This window comes from Triturus cristatus, chromosome 3_1, assembly GCF_964204655.1.
Source record: "Triturus cristatus chromosome 3_1, aTriCri1.1, whole genome shotgun sequence".
NCBI classification, from domain to species: domain Eukaryota; kingdom Metazoa; phylum Chordata; class Amphibia; order Caudata; family Salamandridae; genus Triturus; species Triturus cristatus.
The window spans coordinates 447,335,898-447,357,789 of NC_140583.1; the positions used below are offsets into that span (position 1 = coordinate 447,335,898).

General features: G+C 43.1%; 1 protein-coding gene across 4 annotated transcripts in view; it reads left to right on the forward strand.

The window, feature by feature from the left end:
• Nucleotides 1–21,892, forward strand: part of LOC146860386 (transient receptor potential cation channel subfamily M member 7-like) — a 1,286,036-nt gene that overhangs the window by 458,566 nt on the left and 805,578 nt on the right. The gene's annotated exons all lie outside the window — the stretch shown is intronic.

Below are 21,892 nucleotides of genomic sequence, written 5' to 3' on the forward strand. Positions count from 1 at the left end.
CATACGCTCTCTCTAGCCTGTGGTTATAGCAAACCCCATACCACCAGGCTTGATAAGAAATATTGGTGGTGTTCTTCCATGCCCTAGTAATTTGTTGGAAAGCAACTGCAAGGAGTAGGTCTATAATATGAAAATTGTTTGAGCGTGATTCCCATACAGAAGATACACTACCCAGAAACATATTAAGAAAAGTGAATGGGATTTTTGTGTGAAAGATATTATTGATTTGTCTCCAAACTTGTTTCCAGAAGTTGTGAACATGGGGGCAAGTAAATAACATGTGTTGCAAGTCAGCTGGGGATGGATTACAGGACCAGCAAGAGGGAGAGAGTGTAGGGTTTATTTTATGTAATGAAACACTGTAGTTCTCTTTAATTTATGAACGTGGATTCTTTAATGGAAGATTTGAACCATAAACCCAAGTACTTGATTTTATCCGAGGCCCAACAAAAACCCGAAGAAATGTAATTCACTGAAACGCATACTTTGTTTAATGGAAAGATTTCACATTTGTCGCCATTTAATTTATAACCAGACACAGAGGCAAAAGACTGTACTTCAGATAAGAAAGCTGGCAGAGAGGTCTGTGGTTGTGATAGAAAGAGCAAAATATCCTCTGCATAAACAAAGTTTTAATTGATTGGTGCCATATTTAAAGCCTGTAATGTGAGAATTTGAAAGGATCTCAGTTAAGAAGGGTACGAGAGCAAGCATAAAGAGAAGAGGAGAAAGAGGACAACCTTGCCTTACCCTACGATATAAAGGAAAGGAAGAAGATATAAGACCATTAGCTAAGATGGAGGAAACTGGAGAAGAATACAGTAAGGAAATATAATTTTATAAACTTGTGACTAAAACCAAACCAGGACAAAGTTGAAAAAATAAATGACCAACCGACACTATCAAAAGCTTTCTCAGCATCCGAAGAGATGGCCGCTTAGAAATCTTTACACGATTCGGCCTTGGTAAGGACGTTAAAAAAAAAGTCTAGTGTTGTCTGAGAGATGTGTACCTTTAATAAAGCCACATTGTTCTCTCCCAATTAATAGGGATTAAAATGTCTCTAAGCATAAAGCTAGAATTTTTGCGAAAATTTTATAGTCCAAATTAAATAAAGAAATGGGTCTATAATTTTTACATAGAGTATGATCTTTTCCTTCCTTGGGAAGAAGGCATATCAAAGCTTCTTGGAAAGAGCCACTGGACGTTTTGGAAGAAATAAAGAAGTGAAATAATTGATTTAATTGAGGAATAAGAGTTCGAGAAAAATAAAAATAAAATTCAATTGTAAAACGATCATGTCCTGGAGCTTTACCACATTTAATAGAGCGAATAGCAGAAAGGATATCTAGTTCTCGGATATCATCCTCTAACACTGAAAAATCTAGATCGGCAGAATAAGGTGGATTAATAGAGGATAAGTATTGAAGTATATTATCCTGGGATACTGAGGACTCAGGAGTGTAAAGAGTTTGAAATAATTGAGTGAGTTCTGGTAGATATCCTCATTTCTGTAAACTATGTGATTGTTAGAAGAAAGGATAGAACTAATCTTGGTGCTTTTATTTTTAAAGTTTAAGATAATTGGCTAAAAGTTTCAGCGCTTTATTTTGACCCCCATAGTATTTGGCTGAGGATTTGAGCAAAAATAAGTTTGCGTTTTCAGTAGATATTTTGTTGAATTCGAATTTGGATCTGACTAGCTCATCCAAGCAGGTTTTAGAATTTGTATGGAAAAAGGAATGTTCTAATTGTTTAGTGATTGCAAAGTAAGTAATGAAGATTTATTTCGCTGGGACACAAAGGAAATAATAAAGTCTCTAGAGGCTGCTTTAAAAGCATCCCAGATAATCTGTGGAGATGTGTGGAGTTTCATTCTCAAGAAAGAACGTGGTGATAAATACTTCAAATTGTTGGGTAAACTTGGAGTCTAAGAGGAGGGAATTGTTGAATCTCCATCTTCGTGTACCCTGAATAGAAGGAAGAAGGTCCAAATCTAAGGTAACAGAGGCATGATCGGAAATTAATATAGAACCAATATAAAAAAAAGAGCGATATGTTGTGTGAGCACTTTTGAACTGAATAGATAATCTAAGCGAGATTGGGAAGAGTGTACTCGAGAAAAGAAAGAGTATTCTCGAAGTGTAGGTTTGCATAATTGCCAAGCATCCACTAGAGATCTTTGTTGAATAGTGGATGTGAATTGAGATTGCATAGGACAGGAAATGAATTTGGATTGAGAATTACGGTCAATATTAGGGTCCATAACCAAATTACATTCCCCACCAACTAACAAGTATTCATCGTGAAAGGACATCAGTTTAGATAATATATTAGGCCAAAAAGCAACATCTGGGGCAGTAGGTGAATACAGATTAAAAAGAGTCAAGGGGATATTATTCAATAACAGTGAAACAGAAATCCATCTACCCACATCATCAGTATCGTGTGAGAGATTTTGTAAGTCAAGACGTTTATGACATAAAATTGCTACACCTTTACGATTCCCCGTACCCAGAGAGGCAAAAACATTACCAATCCATTGTCGTTTAAGTTTAGGAATTTCTTTTTCTAAAACATGAATTTCCGGTAATAAAGCTATATCACATTTTAAATTAGATAAATGAGAGAATACCTGTTGATGTTTTATAGGAGAACCCAAACCTTTAACATTCCATGAAACAACCTTTAAAGCCATATACAATAATGGATAAGACATAGGTTTATGTAACAATAATTAAAACAACTAAAAATTAACAATATGATATATGTAATAATACTCAACAAAAAAATTGCAAAACTGTACCAACAAAGATGAATTGCATAGAGGAGGAGATGAGTGGTTATGAAAAAGGAGAAAATAAGAAAGACAGGTATAAGCAGGGAGGGAGAAGAAATTGTAAAGAAAGAAGAGGTAAAAGGAAAAATCCTTAGCGAAGTAAGAAAGGTGTCTAAAAAAACAGAGAGAGTGCAGAAAAGAAGAAGAAACAAATACAACAAACAAAAAACATATACCATAGATTTCAAAAACATAATAACCGACTACAAAAAACATGAACAAGATGAAGGTGGTGAAGCCACATGAGGAAAATGGCACAACTAACCAGGTAACTCGGGGAGGACCGGGAAGGGAGGACATCATCCAAGCAGACAAGGGATAACTAAAAATAAGCATGAAGGAAATACCGCACCTAATAAAAGAGAAAAACATGACAGGTAAGTATACCATAGGGAAATCCGAGAAGCTTAACTAGATGGGAACAAAAACAACATAATCTGAACAACAGAGCATATTAGACCAATAACAGCACAAGATTAAACAGTAGCGTGTCTGGACACATCCATATCTTCTTCTCTGCACTGCTCCAAGAACCGTTGTAGTAAAGCAGGATCTTCGTAATTCATAGTTCTATTCTTATATGTCACTTTGAAAAGACAGGGATGAAAGAGACCAAATCTGGCATTGAGAGAGCAGAGTGCTGGCCTCACGTCTAAGAATTTCTTTATTCGATCCGCTGTTTCTTTGGCATAATCATGTGCAAAGAAGAGAGTAGAGCCTTGCCATGAAATACCGCCTTTGAATTTAGCTGCTTGTAAAATCTTCAATAAATCTATGTATTCCAAGAAGTATATAATTACTCCTCAGAGGTTTGGCTGAAGAGGCTGTCATGGTTGGAATACGACCCAAACAATGTGCTCTTTGAATGTTAAAGACAGGGGAGTTAGGTATACCAAGAACTTGTGGAAGGAATGATTTGAAGAATGAAATGGCATCTGAGCCTTCCAAGCCTTCTACCAGACCATAAATGTGCAAGTTATTACGCCTGTTACGGTTCACCAAATTTTCCACGTGTTTTTTGAGTAGTGAAATTTCGGATTTCAGTGAAGGAACTTGGTTCACCACAACCTCAACAGAGTCTACTTGCTGTTCAATCTGCATAACCCTATACTTGTCGTCCAAAGCTTGGAGCCTACAGCAAACTGATACCTTCTAAACGGTTAACTCTAGTTTCGACTTTTTGTTAAAAAGAAACCAGAGACTCACTGTGGTAAAGTTTTCATCTTATGTCATTCACCCCAGCGCTGTGCACATTTGATGCAATGCAGTGCACTCGGGACTGGTTGATATTGATTATCAAGACAGCAAAACGTCTGGCTGACGATTTAATCATCCAGATTACCATTGCAGAAGGAGCACTGAAAGCTACAATAACCATCGCGGCCTTCAAAGCCAAACTATCTGAAATCAACAGTGAAATTGCTGAAAATAAGGATTTCTTAATGCGACAAAAAATTACTAAGCTTCAGAAAGATATTGGGCGTTTCAATAAAGAAAAAATCTACCCATACTTAAAAGATGATTTCCAACAAGCACAAAGTGATTACTCGTCAGATAACAGCACGAGTTCCCGTCGAAGAACTACTTCCAACAGCAGCAATTCAAGCACCGACAGCTGGAGAGGCCAACAACATAACATGGTCCGCCTAATCCACAGTATACCTACACGATGCCCCCCTTTCCAGGTCCACATATGTGGCAACCACCTGGTTTCCAACAGGGACCATTACCTCCATTTAACCCCTTCATTCCACAACCTTTTTTAGGCAGAGGCTGGGGCAGAGGCAGAGGCAGAGGAAGAAGAAGAGGCGGTTACAATCAGCAAAAACAGGTACACTGGCAGGACCAAACAGACCCAGGCCCGATGGAGCTCAGGAGTCACAGAAGCAAGAAAAACTGATAGTGAATCTATCAGATCGGCGACTGAATCAGATAGAGGAAAAAGTCTTTATCAAGGGGCTTGGATTCGTACCCACACCACGACCCGATGATTTTAGGACTGAGAAATTTCTTTAAAGACCAAAACTCATCTCCCCAGTTTGACTCAGGCATGCGGAAACCTTCCTCTGCAATGGTGCCGCCAGAAATTCTGGCTTTGGAAAAAGCAGTCATCAAAGACATTAGTGCTATGAAAGTGAAAAAAACCTTCCACAACAATTCCCGCCTGGAAAATCTGGCAATAACTAATCTCAGCAATGATACGACGATCACCATCAAAGAGGCGGACAAGGGGGGAGCTATAGTCATTATGTCCACCTCAGACTACAGAACAGAATGCCTAAGACAACTCAGTGACACACGGTACTATGCCCAAATCAAAGAGGATCCCACCAAGAAACTGATCATCACAATAAGAACTCTAGGTTCTAGTGCACTAACACAAGGCTGGATATCGAAAAATGAATCAGAATTCCTTATGAACAATGATCCTCGTATACCTTATTTTTATACATTATCTAAAATCCACAAAGGTGTCCTACCTCCACCTGGGAGGCCTATTGTGTCACGAATCAATTCTGCTTTGGAACCTCTTTCACGGTTCTGTGACCATTTTTTACGCCCCCTGGTACAAAAGACCCCAACTTTTCTACTCGACACAAGTGATGTCCTCAACATCATCAAACAGTTCAATGAAACTGGTACCAGTGTGGATGCACTGATAACCCTGGACGTAGAGGCCCTCTATACGAACATCCCCCAGAGGGCCACCTTGGAGGTTGAGGAAGAAGTACTCCGAGCACAAACATGGGATTCGCCCACACCCATTTCTTTCATTATGGAGTGTGCAGAGATTGCCCTAACGAAAAACTACTTCCAATTCGAAGACCTTATTTACCATCAAGTCCAGGGCACTTCGATGGGGAGCACCTTTGCTCCCAGCCTGGCATGCCTCTATATGGCGCATTTTGAAGCCAATTACATCTTCGCTGAGACCAACATCTATAAGGAGAACGTCACCCTTTGGTTGACGGTATATTGATGACATTCTCATATTCTGGAAAGGGGATTTGAACTCCATCCCCCTTTTCGTGTCATGGGTCAACAGTCTCAACTCCTATCTACGTTTCACGGCCAATTCATCAGTCTATGAACTTCCCTTTCTGGATCTGCTCATTTTCAATACTCCGACAGGCCTGAACACAAAATCCTACAAAAAACCTACAGATAGCCATAGTCCACTACTTTTTAGTAGTTTCCATCCCAACGCTTTACGCGATAACTTGCCATACGGACAATACCTCAGACTCCGACGCAACTGCAGTACATTGGAGGATTTCAAAACACAGGCACATGATCTCACAGGCCATTTAACAAGGAGAGAATACCCGAGGGCTATCACTCAAACGGCCTACAAAAGAGCACGAAATACTAACCGGGACGCCCTTCTGACTTCCACAGAAAAAATCAAAACTGATCAAATCACGTGTGTAACCACTTTCACGCCAGAATCAAACTCTATCCAAAGAATCCTCAAAAAACATTGGAATTTGCTGTCGGTAGGAGACTGGCAAACCCCCAAGCCCCGATTTGCTTTCAAAAGGACTGACAATTTGAAAAGCCTGCTTATCAGTACTAGACCTAGACTACCACCACCGTCCAACCAGCGACTGTGGGGCTTACCACCTGTGACAGGCCATTACCCATGTGGGCAATGTACCACATGCGCTCTAACAAAAGCAAGTAGGAATATCAAATATTCGGAATCTCTAACTTGGCAACAAAAAATCCATACCAACTGCAATACACGTAACTGCATCTACTTAATTCAATGCCCATGTGACCTTATGTACGTTGGCATGACGACACGTCCAGTCAAGATGAGAATCTCCGAACACCGGAGCAACATTAGGTGCAAAAAGGCAAACACCAAAATGTGCACTCATTTTTTGGAGAAGAACCACACGGCCAATGACCTGACGTGGACAATTTTGCAAGCCTTTCCTGTGATCAGCAAGGAGGCCCTTTTCTGAAAAGAACAACAATGGATCTTCAAAATCTCTAGCCACACAATCGGCCTCAACGATGATATACCATGGGCAACACTTAATAATACATGATCCACCCCATGAACACTTTTTACCAGATGGTGACGACATCGTTGTGATGTGCCCCTGGTCCGCTCACAGGTGTTGCTCTTCATTCCATCAGATGACATCCCACGAGTTACAATGACAGACATTGACATTGTCATCTTTAACTCATGTGGCCATACCTACTGGTCCACTTTTACTCCCCTGTACGTGTATTTTGGGTAATTCTCTTAATCTGCCTTGTCCCACGTTAATTAAGACTTCGAGGCACTCTTACACCACTTACGCGTCATCCCAATGAAAATACGACGTTACTTCGCATGCGTTTAGTACGCATGCCATTACTACGCAGTCGTTAGTACGACCGCGTTTTTAGTTCGCATTCCTTTCCTACGCAATTCGGAACAACGAATTGCAGTAGGCGGTGCTGGATGTTGGAATAGTATAATTTACTATTCCAACTCCAGTCTATGCGGACACTAGGGAAGGTGTTGGATTTTAAATCCAACACCTTCCCCCCCTAACGCAAGTCGCTGTTCCGACTTGCGTATTAAAGGTTTTCTAAGTAACAACGCGTGCGTACTAACGTCCGCGTAGTAATGGCATGCGAAGTAACGCATGCTAAGTAAACGCCGTTTACCCATCCCAATAGACGCTCGCCCGAATTCTTCATTTCATTATATACCCCGTATAATCACACCTCCGTACATGTAATCACGCACTCTGATACTCGTGCTTGAATACCCCCTTGTGGGAACATTATTAATTTATGTTCCCGTTACCGCATTGACCTCGCAATAAAGTTTCTTTCATCCCCAAAATGGCCGTCCAAGCATACGGTCTAGTCGTTTCCCTTTTGCGTGCGAGCACTTCCTTTATTTTGAACACACCCCGGTTTGCTCGTCACGGAAGCCAAAGCCTCAGTAGGATTACGGCTGTGTGCACGCCCAAATTTCGGCGAGCCTTTTTCTGGCTTTTTAGGCAAACCCGTACAGCAATATCTGTATCCCAGGGGGTGAGTCTCCCCTCATGGGGTCCCCCTCTTTCGTAGCCATTGGCACTGGGAGCATGATGCATCTATAGCCTTCAATGTCTCCTTCCACTACTTGAGAAGCCACCCGCGACCCGGTATTTGGGGGCGGCGGCGCTACACGCATTTTGCCACCCTCCCCCACTTAACCTCGCTTACAAATTAGCCTATAGATCTGGGGACGGCAGTCCTCCAATGCACTTTGCCCGCCACTTGCTCGGCCACTTATTGCGGTCTCTCGCCACTCAGTACTTCATGAAGTAGTCCACAGCATTTGGCACTTATGGTGTTGTTATTGTATTGTGTAGTTGGTAGTCCATATTTTATCCAGCACGAACTCCACCCGAGTAGTCTTTCAGATGGATAGCCATGGTAGCACCTATTCAGCCATGATAGCATGAATCACACCGCTGTACGGTTGCCCACTGTAGCCACCCAGCCAGCACCCATGACGAATGCTGAATTTGTTCTTTGTGTTCTCCTGTTCTCTTTTCTTCTAGGTCTCGCAACAGAGGGTCCACCCCCCTTTGGGACCCAATGGACTCGCTTTGGTGATGTACTAATTTTACTATCACCCACTATGTAGTAGAGAATATATTTTTTGAGCACTCGCTCACTTGGTCCTGAAGAATTGCCACCGACCCGTACTGGGCATAGGGCAAGAAACATGTCGACCTTTCTACTTCCCTGGGGAGCATCATAATCCCCTCGGGGGTCACCGATTTTAATTAGGCTGGTATACCACCAGAATAAAATTGTTCCTTGATTGGCAATACCATACCTATTTTAACCCACTACACCACCACTCACTACACTTGTTGCACCTACCTCCACGCACCCATACTGCTGTCTCTAAAAGATCTCCGAAAAAGAGCCCCTCCGCGGGAGCCCATCGGGCATTGCAGCACCGGCCCGACGAGGAGCACAGCCCTATGATGAAGCATGACACCTTGCTAGGTGTGTGAGGGCATTCTATAGAGACTAATCGCTCTCCCCCCTCTCTCCCAGAGGAACTGCACTCCTGGTTTTGTTTATCATACCTTGGAGCACTGTGCAGGACCACAGTACAAAAGCTCTCGGTTCCTCCCTTTTTGCAGCAGTCACTTGTTGACACGCACCTTCGCAAAGGACCACCGATGTCGGACTTCAAAGAGAGAGGGCCCAGCCTTGTCCGGGGGCAGACAGGCTTGCTCTTGGTCCAGTAGATTTATGCGTTCCAGCAAACGGTGAGCCCTTGCCTGTGGACAGGAAAGCTGGGGGATGTAGTCCCACCCAAGTAAGTACAGCTTGCCGGGCAAGCAGGGCACAACAACAAGGTTCAGCGTCTAGCTAGGCCTCTATAATGGTTATTATGTGGTTACACTCTAGGACTTCAAAGGTTAAGTTTGTCCTCCAGAGCTGTGGATCTTATTTTTAGAGCTGTCCCCTATCTTCTTCTTGTCTCTGGTTCAACAGCCCATCTGTCCCAGGAGAAGCAACCCTGGTGCCACAGCCCTTTGAAAGGACCTCATTCGTCTTATCCTCAGTGTCTCTCTCCCCTGGTGCTCCTTTATCTTCAGTGATGTCCTCCCTCTACTTCTCGCATTCGTGCTTGCCTGACGCATCTGCGACGTCCTGCAGGGCTATTGTGGTCATAATGATGATGCTCATTGCGGAGCTCTGGCTTAGAAGCACCTTTTCTTTCTCCATCATGTCATCACTATTATATAGAATAGCAAACTAAATAAGTTAGAGCCAAGACACTAGTTTCTGCTAAAGGTATGGAAAAAACCCTATGGTTGCTGTGCACACCTCACCAATGCAGCCATTTAGGAGAAGAGCAGCAGCACTCTTTTGGAATGTGCTTGACACCTTCCTGAAAGTTCTGTTAGTTTGTTAATTGATACTATTCACTTCACAAACGACTATTTGGAAATAGTAAATCAACTGTGAATAGTGTGTAATTACACAGCAACCTTTGGTCTTCTGTTTTGTTTTGTCAAAGTTTTACTATGGGCATTTGTCACATCTAGAACATGACGCTGTCTCTCATCCAGATAGAAAGATGGAAGTGTTTTTTTAATTTATGTGAAAATATGAAATCCCTTTTTAGAAAGAAAGGTTGTGTGTGTGTGTGTGTGTGTGTGTGTATAGTTTTTCAGATTACAAATCCATAAAACATACAGTAAAATATGGCAGCTTTCTCATAATGACAGTAATGGCAAAATACACATTCCAACGTTTAAGAACAACCAAATAATTTCAGTTATTAAAAACTGTCACACCATAAAATCGACAATAGGATGCATTTATTATATTCAGGTGTTTTCTATTCATTTTCTTAACAATTCCTTATCCAACATTTAAGATTGTAACATACTAAGGTTATATCCAGCGACAGGAGAATAAAAGAAGCACAACCCACAAATACGTAGTCCTACTTTCTAAGACTCGAGTAGGGACAGAATTTATTCTCCTAGTTGCTTACGGATAAGCCAAGCAGCATGTAAGAATCTGGACATGCCAACCACAGTTCATTCTCTAGTGTTAGAATTCATGTTCCTAAGAGCTATTTCTAGTGTCTCAAGGCCTAATACTCACCACAGTGGGATAATCCATTTCTAGCACGGTGCTCAATAAACAGCACAGAAGACAAAATAATTGTTAAATAGATTCGGCATTGCTGCATGTTGGACAAGATTTGATAGATCTATTTATGTATTCCCATCGAGAAGTAAACTATGCTAATGGGAGCATCCCATACCTAAACTTCAGATAAAGCTGCCTTGGGAGAGAGCCTTGTATGGCATCAAGTGAGGCTTAATAAAATGGCATGATCTTGTGATCAAGAAACTGGTCTGTTAAACTAATGGACTTGAAATGTTTGATCTTTTCACCCCAAAGGTAATCCCTGCACTAGTCTTTAATCAATTTTCGTGGGAACCCAGGAGTAAAAGTTAGAAAGGTAGACAAATCTATTTACTTTACACAGTCACAACCCCAAAAGGTCGGGAAAAGTTCCAGACAACCTCTTAATTTTACAATTTATTAAATTTTGTACCCAGATAATTAAACCCCCAACAGGTCGACCTCTTAGTTTGGCCCAAGCTGGGCAAAAAAAGGTTTAATACCCACATCTAAAGTAAGGCTCATTACACCAATGAATGATCCCTACTGCTGGTCGATGAGTTTAGTGTTTAGTCCTCCCAAATTCCATGAAAGGACACTCCATGTAACTATGATAGGGGTCCTTGGAGGTGAGTTTCTGCTGGCCTTTTCCTTGCAATGGTCAGACATAGCCACCTTGTTTGCACCGTTGGCCTCCCTAGTACTCTGATAGTTGTTTAGCAGTCAGTCTTTTTTCCCTTGAGTGGAGATGGAAGGGGACTCACTACTGGGGTGTTGTTGGTTGAGGTAATGGAAACATATCTTGATTGTCCGATGGGGCCTGCGGATGGATGCTGTGCCCTGTTGCTATGGTCTTGGTGTGCAATTGTTGTGCTACTCTGAATGAGCCTTAGGGTACCACTCTGAGAATCTGCAGATAAGCCAAATTCTTTACAACCTTGAGTGGGTGGGTGTCCCTTAATGTTTCATGGATTACCATCGCAACTCACTCAGTATGGGTCCAATTTATATTACAAACGTGTATTTTGCGGAGGAAGCGACTGGGCTTCTAGAGCTAGGAAGCTGTACACTATGTCTTGACCTCTATTAACAAGCTTGATATTGTCATAAGAGCAAGAGATGATATGCGTTTGTTCAAAGATTATGTCTGAATGAATAAGAGAGAGACATTTGCATTTATAGCATATCCAGTGTGGCACATTGTTGGCTAAGGATTCAGTTGATTGCCATTGAACCGTCACAAATTTAGGGACCTTTGTCATATAGATGGACCCACCTTGGAGGGATTTGGGTGTACTAGGAGGTCCCTCATTGAATTTAAGGCGTTTACGTTCGAATCAGGGTTCCCTTTGTGAAATTGAAGCTGCCAGTGGTTATCTAGCTTAACACTTGATAGAAGGCTTGGCAATGAAAGTGGCAGATGCTGGAGATTCCTGCTATATGGCAGACTCTGGGGATTAGGGGTTGCTGGACAAATACTAGCCATTGGGGTGGGTATATGGACTCCACCGATTGGCCAATAACAATTAGCCGATACTGCATAAAAACTCTTGGAGTTTCGATCAGCCAGATTTGTGTGAGGTTTGGAGGAATTAGGAATATTTTGGTGGGTGGAGACCCCGAGGGTACCTCCTCCCCCCCACCCCCATCCTTCACCTTTATGGGACACCCACATAGCTGACAGCTTATTCGGCTTGGTTGACTCTCGCACTGTATGCCTGAGAGAGACTTTAGCTGCTCTGATAATTCCAAATTGAATTTGAGAAGCTCTCTGAGCATAAAACATAGAGATTGCACAGTCTCTTTCAGGGTTCCATGTTCTTTCCTAAGGTTTTCAACTCCTCTTAAGGCAGAATCCTGCTCCATTCTTTTTGATTTCGGATGCCTTTAGAACTTTCAGTTCGGTAATATACTCCTCCATATTAATGAGAGGGGGTGAACCGGTTGGAATAAGCAATATTGGATAGGGGTTTCGTTTCTGCCAGTACTTGACTCGGGGGACCCGTAGAAGGGAAGATTGCTATGGTGGTGGCAGAAATCTGTGGGATTGGAGGGTGGGTCAGGATCAGTAACAACAACCCTGCACTGTCTTTCCTTCCCAAATGTGGCCTTCTTACGGTTTCCTTTAAAGTAATGGGTGACTTTGGTACTAACACTGCATGCTTCTGGCCCTGTTGGTTTTCACCCAGAATACCCTCCACCTCCTCAATTGGCACATCTATAGCACTTAACATGTAGTTTTTTGTCAATCTTCCTTGCTAGTCCGTGCCCAGCTGCATTCTCTTGCATTTTTCTCTTACTCATGTCAAAGGTTGTCCATGTTTTCGGAAAGAGAGTAACTACAGTTCGACCTGGAAATAGAGCACTTTTTGATAAAAGAATCCAGGGAGATGACCCTGTCCTGCCCTGCCATCTCTTGTTGCTGATGGTCACAGGACGGGCCCGCCTTTGGTTGCAGGACCTCGGTAAGCTCTTTATAGTGTGATGGTGAGGAAGAGCAGGTGCTGTGATTTCTAGCCCACCTCCAGGCCCATGTGATCTTAGGACTGGCAGTCCCTACCGCTTGTCTCCTCAGAATAGTGCTCCCACACTGCAGGATCTCGGTAAATGCCTTATAGTGCTGTGGTGATGAACAGCAGGTGCAGTGATGACCAGCCTGCCTCCAGGTCCTTAAGGTCTAGTCTCTGGGGTTTGACTCCTCAGAATAGCTCTCCAGCACTGCAGGACCTGGGTAAGCCCTTTAGAGCACGATGGTGAGGAACAGCAGGTACGGTGATGGCCAGTCCACCTCCAGGCCCATGCGATCTTAGGAATTGCAGCCCCCACCACTTGTCTCCTCAGAATAGTGCTCCCACACTGCAGGATCTCGGTAAATGCCTTCTAGTGCTGTGGTGATGAACAGCAGGTGCAGTGATGACCGGCCTGCCTCCATGCCCTTAGGGTCTAGTCCCTGGGGTGTGACTCCTCAGAATAGCTCTCCAGCACTGCAGGACCTGGGTAAGCCCTGTAGAGCGCGATGGTGAGGAACAGCAGGTACGGTGATGGCCAGCCCACCTCCAGGCCCATAGGATCTTAGGACTTGCAGTCTCTGCCGCTTGTCTCTTCAGAAAAGCGTTCCCGTAAAGGTTGATAAATTCTAACGAAGCCAAACTATATGGACTAGCACATTTCAGTCTGTCACTGGTCTCTTATCTGCCAAAACTGAGAGGTCTTAGGAAAAGTCTGAACACGTTTTCAATGATCTATTCAAAAATACAACCTCAGACCTTCTTTTTGGCATGGAAGCAACTACAGGCAGTCACTTTCTGACTGTTGCTGTATATCTCTTTACTCACTCGTTCTTTGAATATATAGTGTATTTCTACGCATGTATCCTGACTTTCTGTCCTGCTACACTGCATACTTTTTGGATCCCACCATCTCACCTCAGAAATGGAAAGTAACTTAATAGCCCATATGTGGCTGAAGTTGTGTGAGGTATAATACCAAACAGACATTGGCAAAACCAATAGGACTTAGCAATGTCCTTGTCAATGTAAATGTCTGTTCCCATGTTGTCTAGCAGTACATTTGCTGTTCAGCTATAAAAGCTGACTCCCCAACCAAAATGGTCTCTAAAATTTACAAATGAACACAGGGATATCGGGAAAACTTATATACCTGCGAGCCTAGCTTGGCAAACGGGTTTAGGTAAAGAGCTGGATGATGTTACTTGGAAGTGTTGTTGTGAAAACTCAAAGCGGATCTCGCTGAATGGGAGACACTGGCTCATACATTCTAAGTTCCTAAATAGGATATACTACACGTCGGAGAGACTGTGTAGATATGGACTGTGAGACACAACTAAATGTGATCGCTGTGTTGAATCCCGGGCGGATTTTCTGCACTTAGCTTGGACATGTCCGGGGATTAGCAACTTTTGGGCCCTGTTGTTTAAAGAATTGAGTGCTGCCTTGAACATGCAAATTACGCCTGACCCTATGCTGTCTTTACTGAGGGTACTGTAAACCACTCCCGAAGGCCATTCGTAGGTTAGCGAATGTGGGTTTGTTAATTGCTCGTCGTAGTGTGGCAATACGATGGTTACGAGGCCCGACCCCCACTATTACAGATTGGAGCAGGGACATGGTGTACTGCAGCACGCAAACAGAGACCTATAGCGAGCTTCTCCCCCCGTGCAGTCGGGCCAAAATTTCTGGGCGTTATACCAGAGATACCTGCTGACTAAAGGTGAGACTGCTGGCGTAACGGACACAGTAGGGGGGAGGAGGCAGAGCAATAACCCTAGAAGGACAATAAAAGGGCGATGGAAGAATGCGCTACTAGACCACTCGATATGGCGGAGAAAAGACAGAATAAGATCTTGAAATTCATGTCTCCTGCTAAGATTTGTTTACCCTAGGATACAGGTTACTCAATCTGTTGCTACCTTTGAAGGTACGGGCTGATAATGGTTGATACATGCTAATCACGGCTATAACTGATTGTATAACGATATATTGTGTTCAATTTCTTTTGGTTTAAACCTGTTGTTCTGCTGAAAGAGATCATGTCTCATTGTTTTGATGAAAATGTCAATAAAGTTTATTTAAAAAAAAAAAACATTTGCTGTTCAGCATGGCTGAAAGTTACTGAAAGCCCAGAATCACAGGATGTTGAGCGGATGGCAAGTCTCTTCTCCCCCCATGTTGAGTTTATTGTCCTGCCCCTCATAACACAAGAGTGCTTTGACATGGCCTGCGCTGGCTGCATCATATTGCTTTTTTCAGTGACTTTCAGCCATGAAGAACAGCAAATGTGCTGCTAGACAACATGGCTAAAAGACATTTACGTTGACAAGGCCAATAGCTCAGACATTGCCGAGATCTATTGACTTTGCCAATTGCTTGTTCAGAGTTAACAGGGTCTTGTACATTTGTGAAAGTGAGAAATAGTTGAGGAACTTTGAAGTGAAGAGAGGATGTGGCGTAATGACGGGAGCTGCCTACAGAGTAACTCGGGAACCAGGTTTGAATCTCTGGGTCGGCTGAACAGTTTGTGATTCTGGGCAAATCACTTTCGCTTCCCCTGTATACGACAATGAATGTGTCATTCTTTAATGTAACTGGTGAGCACTTAAAGTACTCCAATACCATCAGCTGGTGTTAGCACTATGACGAGATGGAGGACAGAACAAGCGCAACAGTACTATTGAATCGTGCACTAAAGCAGCAGCGACAAGGAAGGTAGTAGGGAGACGGGTCAAGCAGGGAAGCAGGAGGGGTTGGGAAGATGGATAAGCAACAATGGGGGAGAGCGAGAGGAAGCAACAATGAAGAGGAAAAAATACATTAATTGAAGCAGGATCAGCGTCAAAAATTCATGTGACATTGTGGAATGTAACTGGTGAGCACTTAAATCGCTGCAGTACCATTGGCTCGTGTTCGCTCTATGGCAAGATGGAGGACGGAGCGAACACTCCAATACCATCGGATCATGCAAAAAAAGTGCATTTTAGTGGTGTGTGTATGTGTACAAGTGAGGCTATGACAAGACGGAGGATGGAACGAGCCCTCCAATACCATCGGATCATACAAAAAAAGGTAGTGGGGGAATGGGTCAAGCAGGAAAGCAAGTGCAAATGGGAGGAAGCAACAATGGAGGGGTAAAAAAATACTCGAGTTGAAGCATGATTGACGACTAAAATGAATTTGGCACTAGGGAGGACTTAAAGTGCTCCAATACCATTGGCAAATGTTCGTGCTATGGCAAAACGGAGTGAGTGCTCCAATATCTTTTTGTGTTTTCACAACTCTTTAAGAAATGTATTTGTTTATGTACAGAAGCATGCATTTTCGTGGTATGTGTGTATTTGTGCAAGGGAGACTGCCTGAAAACACAAGTACCTCTATGAAGTGCTTGAAAACAAAGATAAAATAGCTGTTCAAACCTAGAGCAGTATAAGGCGACATGTACTTGGTCCATACGCTATAGGAGGGCCAAACACAAGACGTATAGCATTAAAGAAAATGAGCTACAGTTTACTAATGGTAGGAGATGGACAGCCTATAAGCCCACAGATAGAACACAACACGACTTTTCGAAAACAGCGTATGCGCTGTCCAGCCTAGTAGCGCATGCGCTGTCAAGTCAAGACCTAAAAACAATAGATTTTACACAGGCAAAACCTTCTGCCTTTGCCTTTGCTTGTTGCGTTTAAAAACAGCTTTATTAAATAATTTATCCATAATCACAAACTGTGGAAGAGAGGCCAAGACTAGAGAGATCATATGGTGTCCTTTCGGGAGAGGGAGTGGTATAAGGATGAGAGCTGTGACTATTGAGCTGGTAAACCAGGTTCAACTTTTGGCATCTGCTTAACATCCTTGATTCTGGGCAAATCACTTAATTTCCCTGTGTGAAAAGCAGAGTCAGAGTGAAGAGGGGATCTGGGAAAGAGGGGATCTGTGCAACGGGAATTGAGTGGGCAAGCAGCGACTGGTGAGAGTCTGACGGGCAACCAATAACAAATGCTGGCCGCCATGGGCCATGGGGAGATTAAGGGATTTGCCTAAGTTCACAGTCTCTTTGTAAAAAGCAACTGGTGTTAATGTAAGCCACTACAATACCTTCGGGTGGTGTTGGCGCTATATAAAACTACACAGAAAAGCAGACTCAGTGGGGGAAGGGGATCTGTGCTACAGAGCTCAGCTGGGCAAGCAAAAAACAGGCAGGAGGTTGACAGGGAACCAACATGCAAGCTGGGAGATCAAGTGATTTGCCATTAATCACAAAATATGAAGTGAGGCCGAGGCTAGGGAGAGAATGTTACGTCCTCTTGGGAGAGGATGTGACGTAAGGGCCACAGCTGGCGACTATAGAGCTGGAAAACAGTGTTAGAGTTTTGGCGTCTACTTAACATCCTTGATTCTGGGCAAATCACTTAATCTCCCTGTGCCTACAAAAATAAATGTGTTCTTGTGTAAAGGAACTGGTGCTAATGTACACCCCTTCTACCTTTCGATGGTGTTGGCGCTATATAAAACTGCACAAGAAAACTAGAAAGAATCACATTGTTGGACTGGTTTACAGTAGTGAACATGAAGAAATACATCTCATTGGCATCCACTACTGTTGCCATGGACACCGAGGGGCAGGCAGATCTTGATGGCATCAAGCCTCAGCTTCGCTTTTTTGAAGAGAATTCAAGTTAAGCAACAGTGATACACAGAAACACTTCACAGTTGAATGTGGAAAAAGTCAAAGTGTCCCGACAGGAGAAATTTGAAGAAATAGAGCTCCACCCTATGTAATAGGAAGCAACAAGGTGAGACACGAACAGTTCAATCATTTCGCCCAGGAAAAACATAGTTATGCAATATCAGCAGAAGACACAGGTACTTTAGAAGCTCTGACACGCATACCTGATTAACTTGAGGTCTGATTTTCCAGCTATAAATACCACTGCAGAACAACCACATATGATGTAAACACATAGACATGGTATCCACACGCGTTGAAAATAAACAAAGATTACACATGTGCCAAGTAATAGCAGCCGTCCACACATGCACATGTCAGTTATACACTAACAGGACCTTAAAATGCTGAACACCACCACTCACTAGAGCAAACAGACTACAATGGGGGTTCAAAGCAGTGACATTGTCGGGGAGGTGGAGATTTGTGGATGGGGCAAGCACCGCGAGGGGCAAGGGAGCAAGCAGAAATGGGAGGGAGGTGGTGGGGAAATGGAAAGCAGCAACAACGGGAAAAGCAGTGACAAGGGAGGGGGTTATTTGTGGATGGGGCAAGCGCCAGGAGGTGCGAGGGAGCAAGCAGAGATGGGAGGGTGGAGTTGGGGAAACCAAAAGTAGCAAAGATAGGAAAGCAGTGTCAGGAAGAGAGTGATACATGGATGGGGCATGAGGGCAGGTGGGAGGAGACGGAGCTGGTAAAAGCATGAGCACCTCGTAAAGTGCTGAAAAAGTAAGAGAAAAGTAGGTCCTAAAAAGTTGTAAAAACGGGAGCAGTGAATGTTTACAAGTACTTCGTTCATGTTCTGTGGGAGGGCTAAACGCAAGAAGACAGATGACAAATGGTGACAGCGAATATGAGATGATGGAGCAATTAAGTGGGAACCCTGTGCGCGGGCTGAAGCCCATAGATTAAATACAACATGTCTCTTCGAGACTACACATGTGGTGTCTAGCCGAGACCTAAAACTGGGGAAGGTTCTGACTGTTGCCTTCATGTAAGAATTAATGCGGAAGAGCGGCCACACGAAGTAGGTCACTGAAAGAGAAAAGATTTTGAGAATCACATTGTGTGAAGTGCTCTTCTATAAACTAGAGGCGGGCACAATTTCAACTTCTGTCATGAAGTTCGATAAAGTTGACGAGCTTTACACTCCGTGCAGATTTAAATGTTTATGAATATTCCCAAATTCTTCTACCTTTGTTTGTAGGAGACGATTTCCACACAAAAAAGTTTTGCAAGAGAATTTTCTTGCAAGGGTCTTTTGCAAGATCGCTTGACTGCTAGTGCACATTTCTTGCCGATCCTTTGCACCAAACCTGTTTGATAGGAAGATTTCTTATGGTTTTTGTGTTTTTTAAACTTTTTTAAAATAGGCCTTGCGAGTTGGTATTAGGAATAGGCATTTCAAGAGCATCCCTTGCTACTAGCGAGTCGCAGGGGCATACATGAATGTTTTACCAACTCCATGAAGGAGGTGGTAACCCATTTGCAAATGGGTAGGGGTCCCCAAAGGACCTGCTCCTCTTTGTGAATGTGGGCACCAACATTTTTTAAGAGGAGGCAATGGTCCCACTACTCACTCTTAAAATATGAAAATATAGTTTTTTTATTTTTTATTTTTGAAATACATCCCGTTTTCCTTATGTGTTTCAATAAAAAAAAATATTTATTTAAAAAGAAATCACAGACATGGTGGTCTGCTGACGCCAGTAGGCCACCATCCCTGTGATTACAGTCCATTCCCAATAAATCGTCAATAGCGACCCCATTGGAAATCTCAAATAGTGTCAGTGACACTGTTGTACATTGCATTTTGCGAGTTCCTAATTGTGAGTCGCACAAAGCCGCAATTAGGAACTCTCAAAATGTTTCCATCATACATGTGGCCCATAGGTTTCCCCATTCCTTAGGTTGATCTTGAGCAGCGACCAAAATGGGTATCACCTATATGAACACTGCATTTATGTCTAATACCATTTATATTAATCTCTTCTCTGTCTTCCTTTGTCCTGGCTTGAATCGTAGTTGGCATCTCTAACTTAGATAATTTTCGAAACTCTCATACATCTAGTGCAAGCAAGTTCTCCAAAATATTTAGCTTAAAAATCTAATGGAGTAGCCAATCTGGTCTCAAATCCTTTCCCATTCTCTCCATCTCATGATCTTTTTTCCCATTCTGGGCAGTTGTCAGATGCAGTACAGCCACGTATCTGTAATTTACAGCAGTTTCTTACCCCAGTATGAAAAAATATTCTGCCAGGAGTAGCTTTGCAATCACGATTTCCTTCTGTACATGTAGCGAAAATCTCTGATACTGGTAGGTCTAGGACTACAACCTCTAATGTTCTTGGTGAGGAAATATAGAATACGCCTTATGCTGCTTTTCTTATCTTTGTTCTTTTTACAAATACACATTTGTGTTTTTATCATAAGCCAAAAAATAACAAGACACAATGGAGACACCACCAAGCCCACCCATACAACCCTCACCAGCACTGCACCAACCGTAATCCAGTCCCAGCCATAGCCAAAACAGTTTGCCATAGCCACAGTGCATCTCTTTGATAGTATCATAAAAATACACAATCTGGTTTAAGGTGGTGTATTATTTGGGGGATACAATAAATTGCGGGTATCAATCAATCAATCAATCAATCAAATAATTTGTGAAGCTCACTACTTACCCGCAAGGGTTTCAAGGCGCTGAGGGTTGGGGGAGGGGGCTGTTGCTACTGGTCGAACAGCCAGGTCTTGAGTCGTCTCCTGAAGTTTAGAAGGTCTTCGGTTTGTCGTAGGTTGAGGGGGAGGGTGTTCCAGGTCTTGGCGGCGCGGTCGGAGAAGGATCTGCCTCCGGCTGTGGTTCTACGGATGCGTAGGATGGTAGCCAGGGAGAGGTCTGCGGAGCGGAGTTTCCTGTTGGGTACGTAGAAGGAGAGTCGACTGTTGAGATAGGCTGGGCCGGTCTTGTGGAGTGCCTTGTGTGCGTGGATCAGGAGCTTGAAGGAGATTCTTTTGTTGACGGGGAGCCAGTGCAGGTTCCTCAGGTGAGGGGTGATGTGGTCGCTGCGTGGGACGTCGAGGATCAGGCGTGCAGAGGCATTCTGGATTCTTTGCAGTCTGTTGATAAGCTTGGTCGGGGCTCCGGCGAAGAGGGCGTTTCCGTAGTCGAGTCTGCTGCTGACTAGGGCCTGGGTGACTGTTTTCCTTGTGTCTGTCAGGATCCATCTGTAGATCTGCTCTAGAACAGAACTATGCTTAGGATCATGGAACATCAGCATGTAGACTGAGTTATCATACCACCTCAGTATCCATGATCCAGAGTCTGATTAGCCATAGTGCCTCACTTGCCCGCCTAACCATACCAGAAAAACAAGTGAATTGGCACCCAGAACACAACACCCTGGACCCTCTCGGGGATCGCGGTAACAGACGTACACACCCTGTCGCTATCTCATACGTACATGTCCACAATAAAATAAGCAAGAGACACAAAAGGAGTTTATAATATTTATTCAAACTATTGTTTGAAAACAGATGCATAATAAAAATACTGTTTGCATGTAAAAAAATCCTTATACCATGATGGTGCTGTCATTTTATAAGACAGAGTAACCTAACACCCCCCCTGGTGAGTAAAGCTAAATAATTATATGAAAGATTCCTGGGATTATTGGCAAACCCCATACCTTATCATACACAGATGAATGCTCTACATCCCATCAGACGCAGTGTTCTTGTCTCAGAATTCTCATTCCATGTGTCTCTGGCTCATGTACTCATCTATATGTTGGGACATATATGCACATAAACAGATTCATTCTTGTGTTAGGCCAGAAAGAATAACAAGGGACATTGTTGCTTGACCTTGTCGGTGGTGCTCAGACTAAATTCCAGTAAAAGAAAAGAACGCAAAAACATATGCAAGTTCAGTGTGAAAGTATAATGTGGCACAAAAGCAAGCGTGTTTATATAGTAATGGCTGCAAAAGAAAATGAGGGCTACAATGTGCACAGCTAGGCTAACACAGGAAAAACCACAATGAGGATGCAGAAAACACGCGACAAATATGGTAAGCAACTCAGCCCATTCAGCCAGGTCCACAGTCAGTCATTCATCCTGACTTTTCAAATGGTATTCATCTGAATC